The sequence below is a fragment of the Mustelus asterias genome, unplaced genomic scaffold (genome assembly GCF_964213995.1).
Source record: "Mustelus asterias unplaced genomic scaffold, sMusAst1.hap1.1 HAP1_SCAFFOLD_583, whole genome shotgun sequence".
Classification (NCBI taxonomy): Eukaryota; Metazoa; Chordata; class Chondrichthyes; order Carcharhiniformes; family Triakidae; genus Mustelus; species Mustelus asterias.
This window is the reverse complement of record NW_027590533.1, coordinates 199,601-219,916: the sequence shown is the minus strand read 5'-3', so window position 1 is coordinate 219,916 and position 20,316 is coordinate 199,601. Positions and strand designations below refer to the sequence as shown.

Genomic DNA, 20,316 nt, shown 5'->3' with positions numbered 1-20,316 from the left:
TCACCACAACAAAGGCTGCCCTCATAATTGCAGAATTACTGGTAAATGGCTAACCCCAAAGAAACAGGAACAGGCCCTTCAGCCCATCAAGCCTGCACCAATGATGTTGCATGACATAACTGAAACCCCCTACCCTTCCAGGGACTATATCCCTCCATTCCCATCCTATTCATGTATTTGTCAAGATGCTTAAAGTCACTATCGTATCTGCTTCCACTACGTCCCCCAGCAGCGAGTTCCAGGCACCCACCACCCTCTGTGTAAAAAATCTGCCTCGTACATTTCCTTTAAACCTTGCCCCTCGCACCTCAAACCTGTGCCCCCTCGTAATTGACTCTTCCACCCTGGGGGAAAAAACTTCTGACTATCCACTCTGTCCATGCCCCTCATAATCTTGTCGACTTCTATTAGGTCTCCCCTCAACCTCTGTCGTTCCAGTGAGAACAAACCAAGTTTCTCCAACCTCTCCTCATAGCTAATGCCCTCCATACCAGGCAACATCCTGGTAAATCTTTTCTGTAACCTCTCCAAAGCCTCCACATCCTTCTGGTAGTGTGGCGACCAGAATTGAACACTATATTCCAAGTACAGCCTAACTAAGGTTCGATAAAGCTGCAACATGGCTTGCCAATTTTTAAACTCAGTGCTCCGGCCGATGAAGGCAAGTATGCTGTATGCCTTCTTGACTACCTTCTCCACCTGCATTGCCACTTTCAGTGACCTGTGCACCTGTACACTCAGATCCCTTTGTCTATCAATACTCTTAAGGGTTCTGCCATTTACTGTATATTTTCTTTCTGTATTAGAACTCCAAAATGCATTACCTCACATTTGTCCCGATTTAAATTCTGCCACCTCTCCACCCAAGTCTCCAACCGATCTATATCCTGCTGTATCCTCTGATGGTCCTCATCGCTATCTGCAAATCCACCAACCTTTGTATCGTCCGCAAACTTACTAATCAAATCAGTTACATTTTCCTCCAAATCATTGTAATATATATAACAGCAATGGTCCCAGCACTGATCCTTGAGGAACGCCACTTGTCACAGCCCTCCATTCAGAAACGCGCCCTTCTACTGCTACTCTCTGAGCCAGTTTTGTATCCACCTTGCCAGCTCACCTCTGATCCCATGCGACTTCACCTTCTGTACCAGTCTGCCATGCGGGACCTTGTCAAAGGCCTTACTGAAGTCCATGTAGACAACATCCACTGCCCTACCCTCACCAATCATCTTCGTCACTTCCTCGAAAAACTTGATGAAGTTAGTGAGACACGACCTCCGCTTCATAAAACCATGTTGCCCCTCTCAAATTTCCAAGTGGGAATAAATCCTGTCTCGAAGAATCCACTCCAATAATTTCCCTACACTGATGGACATCATAATGGATACCCATAATGGGCATTTGGTACATCCTTAGCTGGTCTCTGTTCTAGGAGAACAGACACACAAACACCTCCAACCTGGCATCCAACTCCTAAGTTTGGAAGACACAAAGGCCAGGCTAGCCACCTGCAAACGGGAATCTTTACAAGTAAAAATCACCACCGTGGTCTCAGTGACTTCAAGGCAGCAAACAACTCGCCTCACACAAAAGGATCAAGTTTCATGGGACGAGATTGGCTCCAGAAGACCCGGCTGATGCGGTTGGAGATCTTTAGGGAAGGCGTTGGGTGACTGTAAAAAGTCCAGTCGATGCCCTGGAAGGTTCCAAGAAAGTCTTGAAAAACATAAAAGGGGCCAAGGTCAAGATCTACATCGACCCCGATGCTAAACCCAGGGCAAGACCAGTTCCTTACTCCATGCTGGAGAAGTTGGAAACTGAACGAGGGCAATTTGCACAGGCCTTATTTGGCTGTTTTTTAAGTACAGCAAATCAGTTTGTCATCGGGATTATAAACAGTCAGCTGGTTTTTCAAACTCGATAGGCACTCCTGTTCAGAATCAAAGATCTCTCTGCTAACTCAACAGTTGGCCAGATGTTCACCAATTTGGACATGTGCCACGTCTATCTTCGGCTTGTATTGGATGAGTCCTCCTAGAAATATGTGATAAATGCGAACACGGGACAATAGAAGTAAACTCGCTTGCCCTTCGATTACATCAGCGTGCCATTTTCCAATGAGTCATGGAGAACATTCTTCAAGGGCAACCCAAGTAGCTTCGTAACAGGGACACCTAACATACATTAAAAAAGGTCTTGCAGAGTTTTTCAAAAACAGGCGTGTGCTTGATGAGGGTGAAATGCATCTTCCAAGCAGCTGAAGTAACCTACTTAGGCTACCAGATAGATGGCAACGGGTTAGACCCAGTGGAGGATAGGATCAAAACAATCAAGGAGGCACCAACTCCAAAGAACTCCACAGGGGTTGAAATATTTTCTGGGATTGGTTACTTATTATGGAAAAATTATCCTGAATTTGCCTTCCATGCTGGCCCCCTTGCACGCCTTGCTTTGAAAATACAGAGATGGTCCTGGGAAGCTCCACAGGCAGAGGCTTTCGCCAAAGTCAAATGTTAGCTATTATAATCTAACTTATTGGCCCATTTTGATGCCGACAAATAACTTGTGCTGACACACAACGTTTCCCTGTACAGGCCTGGGCCGGTGCTTTTACAGCACTCGAAAGATGGGACGGAGAAGCCCACCGTGCGTGCATCCAGGACCTTTCTGGATGTAGAGTGAAGGTATTCTCAGATTGAGGAAGAAGGGTTGGCGATGTGTTTGGTGTGGAAAAATTCCATCAGTATGTCTACGGTAGACGTTTCACAATCATTACCAACCACAAATTCATATTGGGACGTTTCAACCAGGACAGGGCATCCCGTTATTGTCTCCATCCAGATACAGCATTGGGCCTTTTTACTGGCTGCCTACAAATATCGTGCAGAGCACCAGTCTGGAATCCAGATTGCCAATACACTGAGTCGCCTCACATTGCCCACAAGCCTATCTCCTTTACCAGCATTGCATCAGGTCGTGATGACACTAAATCATTTGGAGAGTTTGTCAGTCTCCGCAAGGCAGATTAGAGCCTGGACATAGAAAGATCAATCTGCAGTATTTGATCCTACATGGAGGATTCCAATGATGACCCTGCGAAGACATGCAACCTTACATAGCTAAGAAAGACTAGCAGTGTTGAGGATGGGATCATTGAGGGTCTCGAGCGTCGTTCCGCCCCCAGGATGACATCCAATAATAGTGGAACGACATAATGGCCACCTTGGAGTATCAGAGCTGAAAATGCTGGCCAGGAGTTACGTCTGCTGGCCCGGCCTCGACTCAGTCACTACGGACTTGGATAAGCAGTGTGACTTGTGCTAAGAAAATCAAAAGCTTCCTCCCTCAGTCTCTCTGCACCCATAGGAATAATGTGGCAGGCCATGGGTACAAGTACATGTGGACTTTGCAGGGCTCTTTATGGGTTCCATGTTTTTAATCATGGTACATACACACTTCGAATGGTTGAAGATGCAATGCATGAGTTCCACGACTTATCCCAGGCTGCGATCAATAAATTGCGATAAATCTGTTGTACGCATGGGGCAGCAGAAGCCCTGGTTTCCAATAGTGTTATGGCCATTACCTGCAGTGATTTTCAGAATGTTGGCTCTGTGTCCAAATCACCCGACCCAGCACCTACCAGCCCGTCGTCAAACAGATTGGCGGAACAGGCGGTGCAAACCTTCAGAAATGGCATGAGCAAAACAACTGATGGCAACCATGGAGAGCAAACTGGCATGATATTTGTTTGACTATAGGACCGCACCACATATAACAAATGGAGTTGCCTCTCTGGAACTGTTACTGGGATGGCAGCTTCATACAAGACAGAGACTACTGTTTCCAAACCTGGCAGGGAGGGTGGGGACCCAACGAGAAAATCCGAAGAAAAATCAAGATTCTACAAGGACAGAAATAACATGTGAAACAGGTCACCTGATTCACACAATCAACTTCAGCAATGGTCCCAGCTAGGACCCTGTGTTTGTTATGGAGAAAACGGGACCTGTATCTTCAGCTTAAAGCCTTAAAGAAACAGCTGGAGCATCTCAGACGCAGGTTGTCCACTTCTGAACAGGTCCCACTTCCCATGGAGACAGCCGCTTCCAATGATGGCCCTCAACGCGAAGCTGAGTCCGCATTAGCCTCTCCAGATAAAGAAGGCATGGACTCTGAGATGAAAGCTGAGGAAGCGGGTGTCCAGGCTACAAAAAAACCAAAGGAGGAGACCGCATCAGTGAGCCTACGATGCTCCCTCGAAACAGAGATCCCTATTCAAAGAGAACAAAGAACAGTACAGCACAGGAAACGGGCCCTTCGGCCCTCCAAGCCTGTGCCGCTCCTTGTTCCAACTAGACCAATCGTTTGTATCCCTCCATTCCCAGGCTGCTCATGTGACTATCCTGGTAAGTCTTAAACGATATCGGCGTGCCTGCCTCCACCACCCTACTTGGCAGCACATTCCAGGCCCCCACCACCCTCTGTGTATTAAACGTCCCTCTGATATCTGAGTTATACTTCGCCCCTCTCACCTTGAGCCCGTGACCCCTCGTGATCGTCACCTCCGACCTGGGAAAAAACTTCCCACTGTTCTGCCGATCTGTACCCTTCATAATCTTGTACACCTCTATTAGATCTCCCCTCATTCTCCGTCTTTCCAGGGAGAACAACCCCAGTTTACCCAATCTCTCCTCATAGCTAAGACCCTCCATACCAGGCAACATCCTGGTAAACATTCTCTGCACTCTTTCGAACGCCTCCACGTCCTTCTGGTAGTGCGGCGACCAGAACTGGACGCAGTACTCCAAATGTGGCCTAACCAGCGTTCTATACAGCTGCATCATCAGACTCCAGCTTTTATAGTCTATACCCCGTCCTCTAAACGCAAGCATACCATATGCCTTCTTCACCAACTTCTCCACCTGTGTTGCCACCTTCAAGGATTTGTGGACTTGCACACCTAGGTCCCTCTGTGTTTCTAGACTCCTGATGACTCTGCCATTTATTGTATAACTCCTCCCTATATTATTTCTTCCAAAATGCATCACTTCGCATTGATCTGGATTAAGCTCCTTCTGCCAGCTCTCCGCCCAATTTTCCAGCCTATCTATATCCTGCTGTATTGCCCGACAATGCTCTTCGCTGTCCGCAAGTCCAGCCATCTTCGTGTCATCCGCAAACTTGCTGATTACACCAGTTACACCTTCTTCCAAATCATTTATATATATCACAAATTGCAGAGGTCCCAGTACAGAGCCCTGCGGAACACCACTGGTCACAGACCTCCAGCCGGAAAAAGACCCTTCGACCACTACCCTCTGTCTCCTATGGCCAAGCCAGTTCTCCACCCATCTAGCCACTTCTCCTTGTATACCATGAGCCTTAACCTTCTTAACCAACCTGCCATGTGGGACTTTGTCAAATGCCTTACTGAAATCCATATAGACGACATCCACGGCCCTTCCTTCATCAACCGTTTTTGTCACTTCCTCAAAAAACTCCACCAAATTTGTAAGGCACGACCTCCCTCTTACAAAACCATGCTGTCTGTCACTATTGAGATTGTTCCGTTCTAAATGCACATACATCCTGTCTCTAAGAATCCTCTCCAACAACTTCCCTACCACGGACGTCAAGCTCACCGGCCTATAATTTCCTGGGTTATCCCTGCTACCCTTCTTAAACAACGGGACCACATTCGCTATCCTCCAATCCTTAGGGACCTCACCCGTGTCCAAAGAAGCGACAAAGATTTCTGTCAGAGGCCCAGCAATTTCATCTCTCGTCTCCCTGAGCAGTTGAGGATAGATGCCATCAGGCCCTGGGGCTTTGTCAGTTTTAATGTTCCCTAAAAAACCTAACACTTCCTCTCTTGTAATGGAGATTTTCTCTAATGGGTCAACACCTCCCTCCGAGACACTCCCGGTTAACACGCCCCTCTCCTTCGTGAATACCGATGCAAAGTATTCATTTAGGATCTCCCCTATTCCCTTGGGTTCTCAGCATAATTCCCCTTCTTTGTCCCTGAGAGGTCCGATTTTCTCCCTGACAACTCTTTTGTTCCTAACGTATGAATAGAATGCCTTCGGTTTCTCCTTAATCCTGCCTGCCAGGAACATCTCGTGACCTCTTTTTGCCCTTCTAACTCCCCGTTTGAGTTCTTTCCTACTCTCTCTGTATTCCTCCAGAGCTCTATCTGTTTTCAGTTGCCTGGACTTAACGTCCGCCTCCCTTTTCATTTTAATCAAATCCTCAATTTCCCTGGTTATCCACGGCTCTCGAATCCTACCTTTCCTATCTTTCCTTTTTACATGCCTATCCTGCAGCCTTATCAATTCACTTCACTGCCTGATCCAGGGCTGCCTTCAATGCACAGCAGTCCAAACGCTAAGTGACAGAAAGTATCTCCTCATGGTGGGGGTTGTAGGGGAGAAACGGATTCTAGGTGGGGGGAGGGGTGGGGCGAGTGTTATGAAGGACACGGGAGATCGTTGATAGATCTGTCCAGGGGCTTTGCGGAGTACAAAGTCACTTATTGAGCAAAGGGAACCTTGCCCAATGGGAAGATAGCGATTGGAATTTAAAACCTTTTGCTTTAAGCCGCACTGTTATTGCAGGTCCCAAGTTTACAGACTTGTTTACTCCAACGGATGCAACTCATCTTGTTAGTCCCATTGAAGGGTTTCTGGTGAGAGGAAACTGTCTTTTTCTGAATTACTACAGAGAGCATTGCAGGAACAGCAGCAGGGATACATAAAAATGATGTGCCAACCTGGTGCATCTACAACCCCTCACCATGCTATAGATAGACAGTCAAGTTGAGCCACAACTGACACAGCATAAAGCTTTTCTATCCTGCCATGCCAGGCATATGATGTTGGATAATTAGACAGCAAACATGTGGAGGGGATTTCGCAAAGTTCCACATCAAAAACATCAGAGTCCAGCTCATGAGTGCCAAAGACACGGCTGAAGCATTCGCAATAATATTCAGTCAGACATGTTACTGAGTTATTCATTTCAGCCTCTTCATGGGATCCCCATCATCACAGAAAAAACAATTCAATTCCCTCCAAATGATCTAAAGGAATAACTTAGTGCTTGGTGTGCAGGAACACTGACAACATCCTGGCTGTGATACTGAAGCTTTGTGCTCCAGCACAGGCTGCACTGTGAGCCAAGCTGTTCAGTGCAGCTACAACACTGGCATCTACCCGACAATATGGAAATATTGCCAGCAACAGCCTGTCCATGATAAACAGAACAGACCCACTCCAGGAATTACCATTCTATTAATCTATTCACAGTCATCAAAATGATGGAAGGGATCATCAACAGTTCTTGCAGTGGTCCTTGCTCAGCAATAACCTGCTCACAGATACTTAGTTTGCGTTCTGCCAGGACCACTCTGCTGCAGAGCTCCTTTGGTTTAGACATGGCTAAAAGAAATACAGGGGGGAGGTGAAAGGGTCTGTCATTCACATCAAGACAGCATTTTAACTCAATTAGCATCAAAAACCTTCCGGCAAAACTGGAGTCAATGGAAATCCGTAATCATATTGCCTCTGACACTTGTTTTCAGTGAAGACAGATCCACTTTCCACAATGGGTCCTCGTCCAACCACACAATCATCTCAACCATTCCAGTTGTTTTCAGAAGCTGCAATAATTTTGTTGCACTGAGGGAATCACAACTGGATACAATATTCTAAATGTGGTCTCAGCAATGATTTTAGGAATGAGCTGGATTACCTCACTTTGACTCAATATTGTCCTCATCATCCACCACCACGCTTAGTTTACTGCAACTGACACTGACTCGTATCAATTGTAGACCCTTGTAGTCTCAGAATCTTACAGAATAGAAGCTGGAATAGTGTTAAAAAGAATGCTGTCCCTATTTTTTTCATTGTGGAAAGTCAGTCTTCACGGGGGAATATAACATAATTGAATTCATTCACTTTGTGATTTTCTGCCCCTGTGCACTGGGAAAGTAATTTACTCCCTCTCTTAAACATTGAAAAAATAACTCCATTGTCTGCTACCCCCGACACAAACTCCATCTCCTCACCACATGATTGTATTCCATTCCCAGCCGCTGACTGAGACCTAGCCAGACTATCTGTGACTTCAGTGTTCAGAATCAAGCTGAACTCCATTTCCTGCATAATTGTCAGTGCAGAAATATCCTTATTCTCTGAATGTAACACTACAAATTTCTACTCCCACCTCAGCACAGCTCCTGCTGAATCCAAATCTATATTTTCGTTACCCCCAGATTTGTCTGTTCCAATGTTCTCCTGTTGGGCCTCCCACATTGTCCTTTATCTTCAGCTGCTCAGATTCTGCTGCCTTTACTGTGTTCCCCGTCAGACTCCAGATATCACTTTGTGCTCACAATGGCCCCAGTCCTCAGATGTCTTCAATTTAAAATTCCCATTCTTCTAGTTTATGAGTCAATGAGTTTGAACCATTCCTGTAAACTCCAAGTCTGAAATTCTCCATTCGCATGACTCTGACATCTTGCGCAGCCCCTCCTTCACACCCCATTTGTAACTGTGTTAATATCTCTCAAATCCTATCTAACTCCCCTTTCCTCTTCACCGAGATTTCATACTAGTAATTTGAAAACGAAAAATGTTTTGTTTCTGGAATTTGAGTTACTGAGCGCTAAAGATTACATTAGATTTTTCACCATTGTCAATGGCTCATTCTCCTGACCTAAATTAGCAGTTGGTATTTGGATTAGTCAATGGCAATTTGTCAGTCAAATTTAATTTTAACTTTGCTTCCATTTAAATAACTTAAGGATCAGACTCATTATTTCCCTGCCATTTGAGTTCTGATTCGCTGCTGTTCAGTTTTCTTACACATGGAGAGCAGGAATCCCTACAGTCCATAAGGAGGCCCATCATTCTGCACCAACTCTTTGAAAGAGCAACTTACCCAGGCCCAAATTTAGACAATGGAAACAGTAGCACCTGCAGGAAACCCACACAGACATGGGAAGAATGTGCCAACTCCACACAGCCAGTCACCCAAGGCCGGGATCAAACCTGTGAGACAGCAATGGTAACCACTGTGCCACTGTGCGGCGAGGAGTAGGCCGTTCAGCCCCTCGAGTCTGCCCCGCTCTTTAATAACATCATGTCTGATTTGATTGTAGCCTCCAATCTGCAGACTGCCGATCCACGATACCCATAACTTCTTGCTGACCAAGACGCCATCCACCTCTCCGTTCCTTCCGCCGTTTCAGAAAGAGCGTTTCAAAGACGCACTACCCTTTCGGGGAGAAAAAAACACAGCCACATCTCATCAGGATTTGTGTGGAAAAAGTGCATCATGTTGTCAATCAGTCATCGAATGTCATAGATTCAGAGAAACCCCACAGTGCAGAAAGAGGCCATCTGGCCCATCGAGTCTGCACCGACCATAATCCCACCCAGGCCCCCCCATATCCCTAAACATTTACCTGCTAATCCCTTTAACCTACGCATCTGAGGACACTAAGGGGCAATTTTAGCATAGCCAATCAACCTAACCCGCACATCTTTAGACTGTGGGAGGAAACCGGAGCACCCGGAGGAAACCCACGCAGACACCGGAAGAATGTGCAAACTCCACACAGGCAGTGACCCGAGCCGAGAACCGAATCCAGGTCCCTGGAGCTGTGAAGCAGCAGTGCTAACCACTGTGCTACCATGCCGCCCCATCATGTTGGACACTGAAGGACCGACAACTAATCACATGAAAATATTGCAGATTCTCAGCGATTCCTCACACTAGTTGAAATTTGTTTTTGATTTCTTTTTCAGTTGATTCACATTTGTTTATTGTTAATGATTGGAACGAGATTTCAAGAGAATTTTCAGTCCGTGTTTATTATGGATCAGGATCTGGTCCAATGACTGATTTCTGAGCTGAAAACAACTGGGAAATCCCATCACTGAGCAGATCCTTTCCTTCTCATTCTCAGTGTTTATCTTTCACTCTGCGTCTCATTATTCTTCATCACTATTCTTCATAGAAAGTCACTGAGCTCGTGGATAAGGGAAAACGGGCGGACAGTTCCAAACTTCTCCTCAATCTGGCGATAGAAAAAGGATCTCAGGCTCGAAGGGTGATGTGGGAATCCTTTGTGAGAATGCGTCACGGAGTCCCAAAGCTGGATAAAATACTGAAAGAAACACAGGAGGTTGGTACGGTAAAATCACAGTGAATTCAATTTCCCATTTAAACACTGTCGATATCACTGTAATATTACACTGAGCTGGTTTCATGGAAGTTCATTTATTTAAACAGGTGCTGATTCGTTTGATTATATCAACATCGCACATGGTTTATCTGAATTACCCACTAACCTGAAAGGTAAGAGAGGAAATGGAGATTATAAACTATTTCACTTCTGAGAATCTGAATGACTGATTGGAGCCTTTTTAAGAGACTGTGAAAATCTGGGATACTGAAAATTCAAGACTCTGGAAATTGGGTAGGGCATGATTCGGTTTTGTCATTAATGCTCGACCAGACATAGCTTCAAATTACAATTCAGATGATCTGTCGTTTTTTATCCCAAAAATGTGTGACCATTGCATCTTTTCACCTAACCCAGTTGTTAATTGCTATTAATTCTGAAGGCTTATACACACCTGGCTGAAACCCGGTACCATGTGAATCTCAGTACAGAGCTCCTGCGTATCTGGGTTTTCTAACTAACAGAAAGCAAAGAGTTGGTGTAAATGGGTGTTTTTCTGGTTGGTGACCAGTGACTAGCGGTGTGCCTCAGGGATCAGTGTTGGGACCGCAATTGTTTACGATTTACATAGATGATTTGGAGTTGGAGACCAAGTGTAGTGTGTCAAATTTCGCAGATGACACTAAGATGAGTGACAGAGCAAAGTGTGCGGAGGACACTGAAAGTCTAGAAAGGGATATAGATAGTCTGTGAGTGGACGAGGGTCTGGCAGATGGAGTACAATGTTGGTAAATATGAGGTCATCCATTTTGGTATGAGTAACAGCAAAATGGACTTTTATTTAAATAGTAAAAAATTGCAGCATGCTGCTGTGCAGAGGGACCTAGATGTCATTGTGCAAGAATCACGAGTTTGTTTGTAAGTGCAGCAGGGAATTAAGAAGACAAATGGAATTCTGTCCTTCACTGATAGACGGATGGAGTTTAAAAACAGCGAGGTTATGTTGCAGCTGTATAGGGTGCTGGTGACGCCATACCTGGAGTCCTGTTACCAGGGAGGCAGTGCTTGGTAGACTAACGGGACTGAAGGTGGGCAAGTCCCCGGGCCCGGATGGAATGCATCCCAGGGTACTGAAAGAAATGTCAGAGGTAATAGCGGATGCGTTAGTGGTTATTTATCAAAATTCGTTCGATTCTGGGGTAGTGCCGGCGTATTGGAAAACTGCTAATGTTACGCTGCTGTTTAAAAAAGGAAATAGACAAAAGGCGAGTAACTACAGGCCGGTTAGCTTAACTTCTGTAGTTGGGAAAATGCTGGAATCCATCATTAAAGAAGAAATAGCAGGCCATCTGGATAAGAATGGTTCGATTAAGCAGACGCAGCATGGATTCATGAGGGGAAAGTCGTGCTTGACGAACTTGTTGGATTTTTATGAAGATGTGACTAATGTGGTTGACGGAGGGGAACCGGTGGATGCGGTGTTTTTGGATTTCCAAAAGGCGTTTGATAAGGTGCCTCACAAAAGGTTGCTGAAGAAGATTGGGTCACGCGGAGTTGGGGGTAGGGTGTTAGCGTGGATTGGGGATTGGCTATCCGTCAGGAAGCAGAGAGTCGGAATAAATGGGTGCCTTTCTGTTTGGCAGATGGTAACTTGTGGCGTGCCACAGGGATCGGTACTGGGGCCTCAACTATTTGGCATTTATATAGATGATCTGGAGGAGGGGACTGAGTGTAGAGTAACAAAGTTTGCAGACGACACAAAGATAAGTGGAAAAGTGAATCGTGTGGAGGGCAGAGAAGGTTTGCAGAGAGATTTGGACAGGCTGAGTGAGTGGGCGAGGATCTGGCAGATGGAGTATAACGTTGACAAATGTGAGGTTATTCACTTTGGAGGAAATAATAGCAAATTGGATTATTATCTAAATGGAAAAAAAATTACAACATGCTGCTGTGCAGAGTGACCTGGGGGTCCTTGTGCATGAGACACAAAAACCCAGTCTGCAGGTGCAACAGGTGATCAAGAAGGCAAATGGGATGTTGGCCTATATCGCAAGGGGGATAGAATATCAAAGCAGAGATGTCTTGCTGCATCTGTACAGGGCATTGTTGAGGCCGCAGCTGGAATACTGTGTGCAGTATTGGTACCATTACTTGCGGAAGGATATATTGGCCTTGGAGGGAGTGCAGAGAACGTTCACCAGGATGATACCAGAGATGAGGGGTGTTGATTATGAGGAGAAACTGAGCAGATTGGGTTTGTACTCGTTGGAATTTAGAAGGCTGAGGGGGGATCTTATAGAGACCTATAAGATAATGAAGGGGCTGGATAGGGTAGAGATGGAGAGATTCTTTCCACTTAGAAAGGAAGCTAGAACTAGAGGGCACAGCCTCGAAATAAAGGGGGGTCAGTTTCGGACAGAGTTGAGGAGGAACTTCTTCTCTCAGAGGGTGGTGAATCTCTGGAATTCTCTGCCCACTGAAGTGGTGGAGGCTACCTCGTTGAATATGTTTAAATCACGGATAGATGGATTCGTGATCGGTAAGGGAATTAGGGGTTACGGGGATCAGGCGGGGAAGTGGAACTGTTCCACTTCAGATCAGCCATGATCTTATTGAATGGCGGGGCAGGCTCAAGGGGCTCGATGGCCTACTCCTGCTCCTATTTCTTATGTTCTCATGTACTGTGCACAGATTTGGTTTCCTTACTTGAGAAAGGATATACTGGCACTGGGGGGGGGGGGGGGTGGGGGGGGGGCAGAGGAGATTCACTAGATTGATTCCGGAGTTGAGGGGGTTGGCTTTTGAGGAGAGACTGAGTGGACTGTGAAGATACTTATTGGAATTCAGAAGATTGAGGGGAGATCTTATAGAAACATATAATATTATGAAGGAAATAGATAAGATAGAAGCAGGGAAGCTGCTTCCACTGGCAGGTGAAACTAGAACTCGGGCATGGCCTCAAAATAAGAGGGAGCAGATTTAGGACTGAGTTGAGGAGCAACTTCTTCAACCAAAGGGTTGTGAATCTGTGGAATTCCCTGCCGAATGAAGCAGTTGAGGCCACCACATTGAATGTTTTTAAGGCAAGGATAGATACATTTTTGAACAGTGAAGGAATTAAGGGTTATGATGAGCAGTTGGGTAAGTGGAGCTGAGTCCACGAAAAGATCAACCATGATCTTATTGAATGGCGAAGCAGGCTCGAGGGGCCAGATGGCCTATTCCTGCCCCTAGTTCTTGTGTTCTGGGTACACAGTAAAGAGTCGGGCCTTGAGCCAGATGTAAAGGGTTCGCTGCACCTGAGAAATCATTCCCACTGTAAACATATCAAATTAGTGAGTAGCAAAATCCAGATGGCTCATTAAGCCAAACCCAGTCCACTGTTGACTGTACAATGTTCCATAACATTCATGACTCCTCAGATACTGAAGCAGTTCAGCTCCAAATGCAGCAAAGTCTAGGTTTGATCTGACAAGGTTGCATGAAAATTTCACACCACACACGTACCAAGCTATAACTATCTCCAACAAGAGTGGATTCAACCACCACCCCTTGACAATCGATGGCATCACTGTTTGCTGTATCCCCCACTATCAACAACCTGAGGGTTACCATTAACCAGAAACTGAACTGGACTCGATATATAAATAGTGTGACTACAAGAACAGGTCAACTGCTAAGAATTCTACAGTGTGAAAGTCATCTCTTACTCCCCGAAAACCTACCACCATCCACAAGCACAAGTCAGAAGTGTGATGGAATTCTCTGCCCTCACCTGGGTAAGTGCAGCTCAACGACACGCGTGGAATTCCTCACATACCAGTTTAAAGTAGACTATTTGATTAATACCCACCCACAAAAATTATCGCCTCCAGCACCGACGAAAAATGGCAGCAGTGTTTACCATCGACAAGATGCACTGCCGAACACAGCAAGGCTGCTGAGATAGCACTTTCCAAACTCATGGCTGCTGCCATCCAGAAGATCAAGGGCAGCAGTCACAGGGGCACACCACTATGTTTTCCTGCAAGTCACTTACCATTCCGACTTGGAAATATCTCTGTCCGTTCAAAATCAAAGAACAAAGTAAAGTCCAGCACAGGAACAGGCATCTTTGGCTCTCCAAGCCTGCGTCAATCATGATGCCTGCTTAAACTGAAACCGTATGCACATAGGGAGTCCGTATCCTTCCATTCCCATCCAATTCATGTATTCATCTAGTTACCCCTTAAATGCTGCTATTGTACCTGTTCCTACCACCTCCCCAGACAGCACGTCCCAGACATTCACCACCCTCTGTGTAAAAAACTTGTCTCGCACATCTGCTCTAAGCTTCTCCCCACGCACCTTAAACCTATGTCCCCTCGTACTTGATATTTCTACCCTAGGAAAGAGCATCTGACTATGTACTCTGTCCATGCCACTCATAATCTTGTAAACCTCAATCAGGCCACCGCTCAACCTCCGTCGTTCCAGTGAGGAGAAACCGAATTTAGCCAACCTCTCCTCATAACTAAAACCCTCCTGACCAGTCGACATCCTGGTCAACCTCTTCTGTACCCTCTCCAAAGCATCCACATCCTTCTGGTAGTGTGGCAACCAGAATTGTACACAATATTCTAAATGAGGCCTAAGTTTCTGTACAGCTGCAGCATAACCTGTCAATTTTTATACTCAATGTCCCGAAAAATAAAGACGAGCATGCAATACCCTTTATTGACTACCTTATTCCTCTGCTTTGCCACCTTTAGTGATCGGTGGACATGTAAACCGAGATCTCTCTGCCTGTCAGTATTCCAAAGGTTCTACCATTTACTGTATAATTCCGGCATGCATTGGACCTTCCAAAATGCATTATCTCTTACTTATCCGGATTAAACTCCATCTGCCATTTCTCCACCCAAGTCTCCCAACAGGACTATATTTTGCTGTATCCTCTGAAAATCCTCTTCACTATCCTCAACTCCACCAATTTTTGTGTCCTCTGTGAACTTACTAATCAGGCCAGCTACATTATCTTCCAAATCATTGATATGTACTATGAATAACAAAGGTCCCAGATCTGATCCCTGTGGAATATCGCTAGTCCCAGACTTCCATTCAAAAAAGCACCCCTCTACTGCTACCCCCTGTCTTCTCTGGCCCAGCCAGTTCCGTAACCATCCAGCCAGCTCTCCTCTGATCCCGTACCTTAAACCTATCATTGTCACTGGATCAGAACCCTGTAACTCTCTCCGGATCAGTATTGTGAGTGTAACTGCACCACGTGGACTGCAGCGGCTCCAGAAGGCAGCTGACAAGCACATTTTCACGAGAATTAGGGATGGACAATAAATGCTAGCTTAATGTAATGACTCGGGAAGCCAGATCGAAAAGGAACATATGTTTTTACAGAATGCAAAGTAAAACAACTGCCCGATGTATGCAAACATTTGTCCATGGCCAATCAACCAAGCCTGCACACCTTTGGACTGTGGAAGGAAACTGAAGTACCCGGAGGAAGCCCACACAGATACGGGGAGAACTGCAGATTCCACAAAGAGTCATCTGAGCACCAGAATTGAACCCGGGTCCCTGGCGCTGAGAAACAGAATTGCTAACCACTGTGCTGCCCCCAGTAACACCAAGCTCTTTTCCCCTCCCACTCTGTCTCTGTATTATTCCCGATAAATGATGCCCCTATTCAACATTGCCTCGACAACTACATTTGAGACACATTTACCTGAATGGAACACTGTTTGCCCATGTGTTCTCACTACACTCACTCATATGCATATTTTTTCATATGATTGTTTTCTACGGCGTTAATCATCCTATTATTTTCATTGGCAAATTTACTGTACACCTAATACTCTACTATTGCTCCGAGCTTGTTCAATCTCGTTCACCTCATGAATGCGGATCGTTCAGAGTAATGTGTGTCGGACTAATTCTCAGGGAAGCTCGTTTGTAACATATCTTCAAACTGAACCACATCTTTTAATCACTTCAGTTTTAATCATTACATTGATGACAATTCCAAATCCAGACTTTCTCATTTCCACTTATTCAACAACACTGTCTCACAGTGACCTTGTGTGAGGAATCGTATTAGTCTAGAATGAAAATGCCCACCGGATTCCCAAATCCACTGGTCGACTCAATTTCTCAATAAACTGCAGCACAATCTATTTACTGTAGAATGTGAGTTGTGAATATCTCGTCGTCTCTCCCTTTTCCCAGTGATCAAAAAGAATATCTTATATTTTCCCTTGCATCATCCACCAGACAATATACATCAGGCTGATAAGCGTGTAGGTTGCTCGCTCCGATTTACCCCATGTAGAGCTAAACGCTTGGTCCGGGGGGGGGGGAGGGGAGGGGGGGTGATGAAATGATAAATATTGAACTTTACCATTTCATGGAACAGAATTTGCCGTCAGAAAATATTTGATAAATAAAACTAACTGCTGATGTTGACACAATTGAACATTGATCTGAAGCAGAAATCTGAGGAAAAGAGAATATCTGGGCTTGATGCCAAACTACTGGTTGTTTCTGAATAGCAGTGAAAGAGAGCACACTGTTCCACTCAGCAATCCTTTAATTCAGAGGTTATGTTTGAAGTCAGTGTCAGAACTAAGAAAGTGAAATTTTTGCGTTATAAAGAAACAAGAGACAGAATTAATCTAAACATAATTATTGGAAAACAGTTCAAATGAACTTTGAATGCTGTCTGCTTTCATATTACACTTCGTAAAGTGGCTTGATGTTCTCTTTCTTGTTGCTGTCATGGCACGACTGTTATCAAAGCAGAATTGTTGAATCTACGTGTACAACCCCTGAAATATAATTAGTGATTACTGAAACACTATAAAAGTGTTTTATAGGGGAAGGGTTTTTTTTTGGTTCTCTGTCGAAAGGCAGGTTATATCTCCACCATGGGCAGGGCAACGAGTGAGGTCCTGAATTCACCTTAGAAAGAACAGGGATCGATCTCCAGGCTGTTGTTATAACATAAACCACATAAAGCGTCGACCCAACTGATCCAAACGGCTCCGCAATAACTCACTTAATGTGGTAACAGCCTGATAGAATAGCAGAACTTTCCATATTCAAAACTGTTGCTTTTCCATTGCACACAATATGACAGAGAACCTACTGAAGTTTACGCACAGTAACAGTGAGACTCCTGAACAATTACAGTCTCTCCCGCTCCTACGCAGTGTCTAATATCCCACTTACCATTTCTGCAGCAGATTGGGAGCTCTGACCAGTTCACAAACTATGTGGACTGCTATATAGTCAAGATCTACCAATGAGATGTCTATAATAAGGGCAGGGAGGAAAGTATTAACCATCAGAGTTAAAACATCACCTTTGTAAAATCAATGGGGGCGATTCTCCCAGGCCGGCTGTGTTGCTTTGGTAGTGCAGCAGACCAGGAGACTGGTGCAGAGCCGTTTCGCAGGCTCCCCGCTGGGGGTCATAGCCTGCCTGCGTCTCCGGCAGCTGGATTTCGGGCGCCGTCAGCTCCGTGCCAGAGATCCGCGCGGAGCTGTATAAATTATTACAATGCACATTTGAATCTGCTTAAAAGTCATTAGCGGGCCCAGCACTGAAATTTCCGGGCCCACGAGCCTCTCGCCCCGCCACCCCCTCACGTCAGGAGTGGTTCACTCCAACGGGGTTTTGTACAACTTCCCATTTGCAGGGAGCTGGCGACCAGACCCCGCTGGAGTGAAGGGGATGTCATCGAGGCAGCCAGGAGGTTGGAGGTGGCTGGGGTACCCTGGGCATTGCCAGCCTGGGCCCCTGGAACTTCCAAAGGGGCAAAGTGCTAATGTCCAGGACACCTTGGCACTGCCAACTGGGCATTGAGCAGTGCCAAGAGTACAGGACCTAATGGGGATCAGGCCTGTGGAGGTGGGGAGTCCCGCTTCCACTCTGCATTCGGGCTGAGTGACGGAGGGAGGGAGGACAGCGATTGGGGCTGGCCATCAGGGTGGGTAGAGGGGATCAGCCTTCTGGGGGGAGTGTCAAGATTACGGCGGGGTCAGTCCGTTGGGGTGGGGGGAGGGGGCGTTGGGACTGTGTAGGAGGGGGAGAAGTGCTGGCCGCCGGCATTGTGGGGCCACTACGCATGCGCCGATCTCTGCACTGACAGATCATCGCACGCACAGTGGCCGCTCAGTGCAATGCTGCCGGCCCCTCCAGCCGCAATAGGCCCCACCCACTGATTTTCAACCTGATTCACGCTCGTGCAATCTGCTCTGCAGAGATTGTGGGAGATTCATTTTGAAACTCCTGCTGAAAAGTCCAGCATGATTTACTCCAGTTTTTACACAAATTCGACACCGCGATTCCTTTTCGGGAGAATCTCCCCCAACATGTGATGGAAATATTGGAAGTAAGTGACGACCTGAAACTTTAAGTGGAAATTAATCATTGTCAAATGAGGTTTTCAATAATTAAATTTTATATCCTACTCAAACCTTGACTCACACTGTAAAATAAATCTCTCAAATCAGCAAAGACAGGGTCTTAATGCAACTAACATTTTCTCTCTGTTCTAATTGATGATCTCCAACAGAAACACAAGGAGAGACTCCGGGTACAAACTGAAACACTGAGAGTGAACACTATCCTCATAAAGGAGAAGGTTAAGATTTTCCAGCTGGCTGATCGATACGCTGAGCTCACGGTTATTTCTACTGTTCGAGATCGGACACTTGTCGAACATGAACTGCTGGCAAGAGGCCGAGACCATGAAGAATGGAGAGAGGAACATCTCCGGAGAGAACTGGAAAAAATCCGAACTGATCAATTGTTTCAGAGCAGCTTTTCCCAGAGAAAATCCATATCTGGGAATTCAGCAGCAGTGAGCGGAGTGCCGGGAATTGGAAAAAACAACAATGGTACAAAAGATTGTTTATGAATGGGCCACTGGGAAAATATACCCACACTTTCAATTTGTTTTCAATTTTAAATTTCGGGAAATGAACACTATTAACTGTAGAATAAACCTGAAGAATCTGATATTGGATCAATATCCCTACTTTGGGAATATTCTGGGAGAGCTCTGGAAGAACCCAGAGTGATTGCTGTTTATATTCGATGGTTTGGATGAATTCAGGGACAGGATTGATTTTGCTGATAGTCGGAGACATACAGAACCTCAGTCCATGTGCACAGATCCTGAATGCTGGTGTGAAGTGTCTGACATTGTGTACAGTTTAATACAGCACAAGCTGCTCCCAGGATGTTCAGTGCTAGTGACCAGCCGCCCCATTGCATTACATTTATTGGAAAAGGCTGACATCAGTGTCCGGGCTGAAATCCTGGGATTTGTTGGTGATGAACGGAAGGAATATTTCAACAAGTTTTTTGAAGATCAGACGGTGGCAGCAGCTCTTTTCAAACACGTGGAGGAGAACGAGATCCTGTACACCATGTGTTACGACCCTTCCCACTGCTGGATCCTCGGTCTGTCACTGGGTTCCTTCTTTACACAAAGAGAAAGGAAACGGCAGCAAGCTCCCAAGACTATCACCCAATTATATTACTACTATATCTACAACATTCTGAAAAACCATGGCCGAGAGATTGAAAACCCCCGTGATGTGTTACTGAAGCTTGGTGAGATGGCCTTCACAGGAGTCTCCAAGAAGAAGATTGTGTTTAGAAATGGAGATTTGATTGAGTACAATCTACAACCTTCCCAGTTCCTGTCTGGGTTCCTGATGGAACTTTTCGAGAAAGATGATTCTGCCCAGAGTGTGGTTTACACATTCCCACACCTCACCATCCAAGAGTTTGCAGCTGCACTCTCACAATTCCTGACTCCAGATCCCGGGGAGATCGGGAAACTCCTCAGTGAAGCCCACAGCAAGGAAGATGGGCGATTTGAGATATTTCTCCGTTTTGTTGCTTGTCTGTCCTCCCCACAGTCAGCTCGACCCCTGGTGGAGTTTCTGGGTCCATTTCTTCATCAAACAACCTGCCGAGTGATTGACTGGGTGAAGGAGAAGGTTGAAGGGCAGATTGGAGACGCAGAGACTAAAACTGGGAGGAGGAAGCTCCTGAACACATTCCACTCCCTGTTTGAGTCTCAGAATAAAGCACTGGCTCGG

The 20,316-nt window shown here is 45.7% G+C and overlaps 1 pseudogene; it reads left to right on the top strand.

Moving 5' to 3' along the window:
• The first annotated feature begins 13,959 nt into the window (after window positions 1-13,959).
• Window positions 13,960-20,316, top strand: part of LOC144487076 (uncharacterized) — a 39,077-nt pseudogene continuing 32,720 nt past the window's right edge.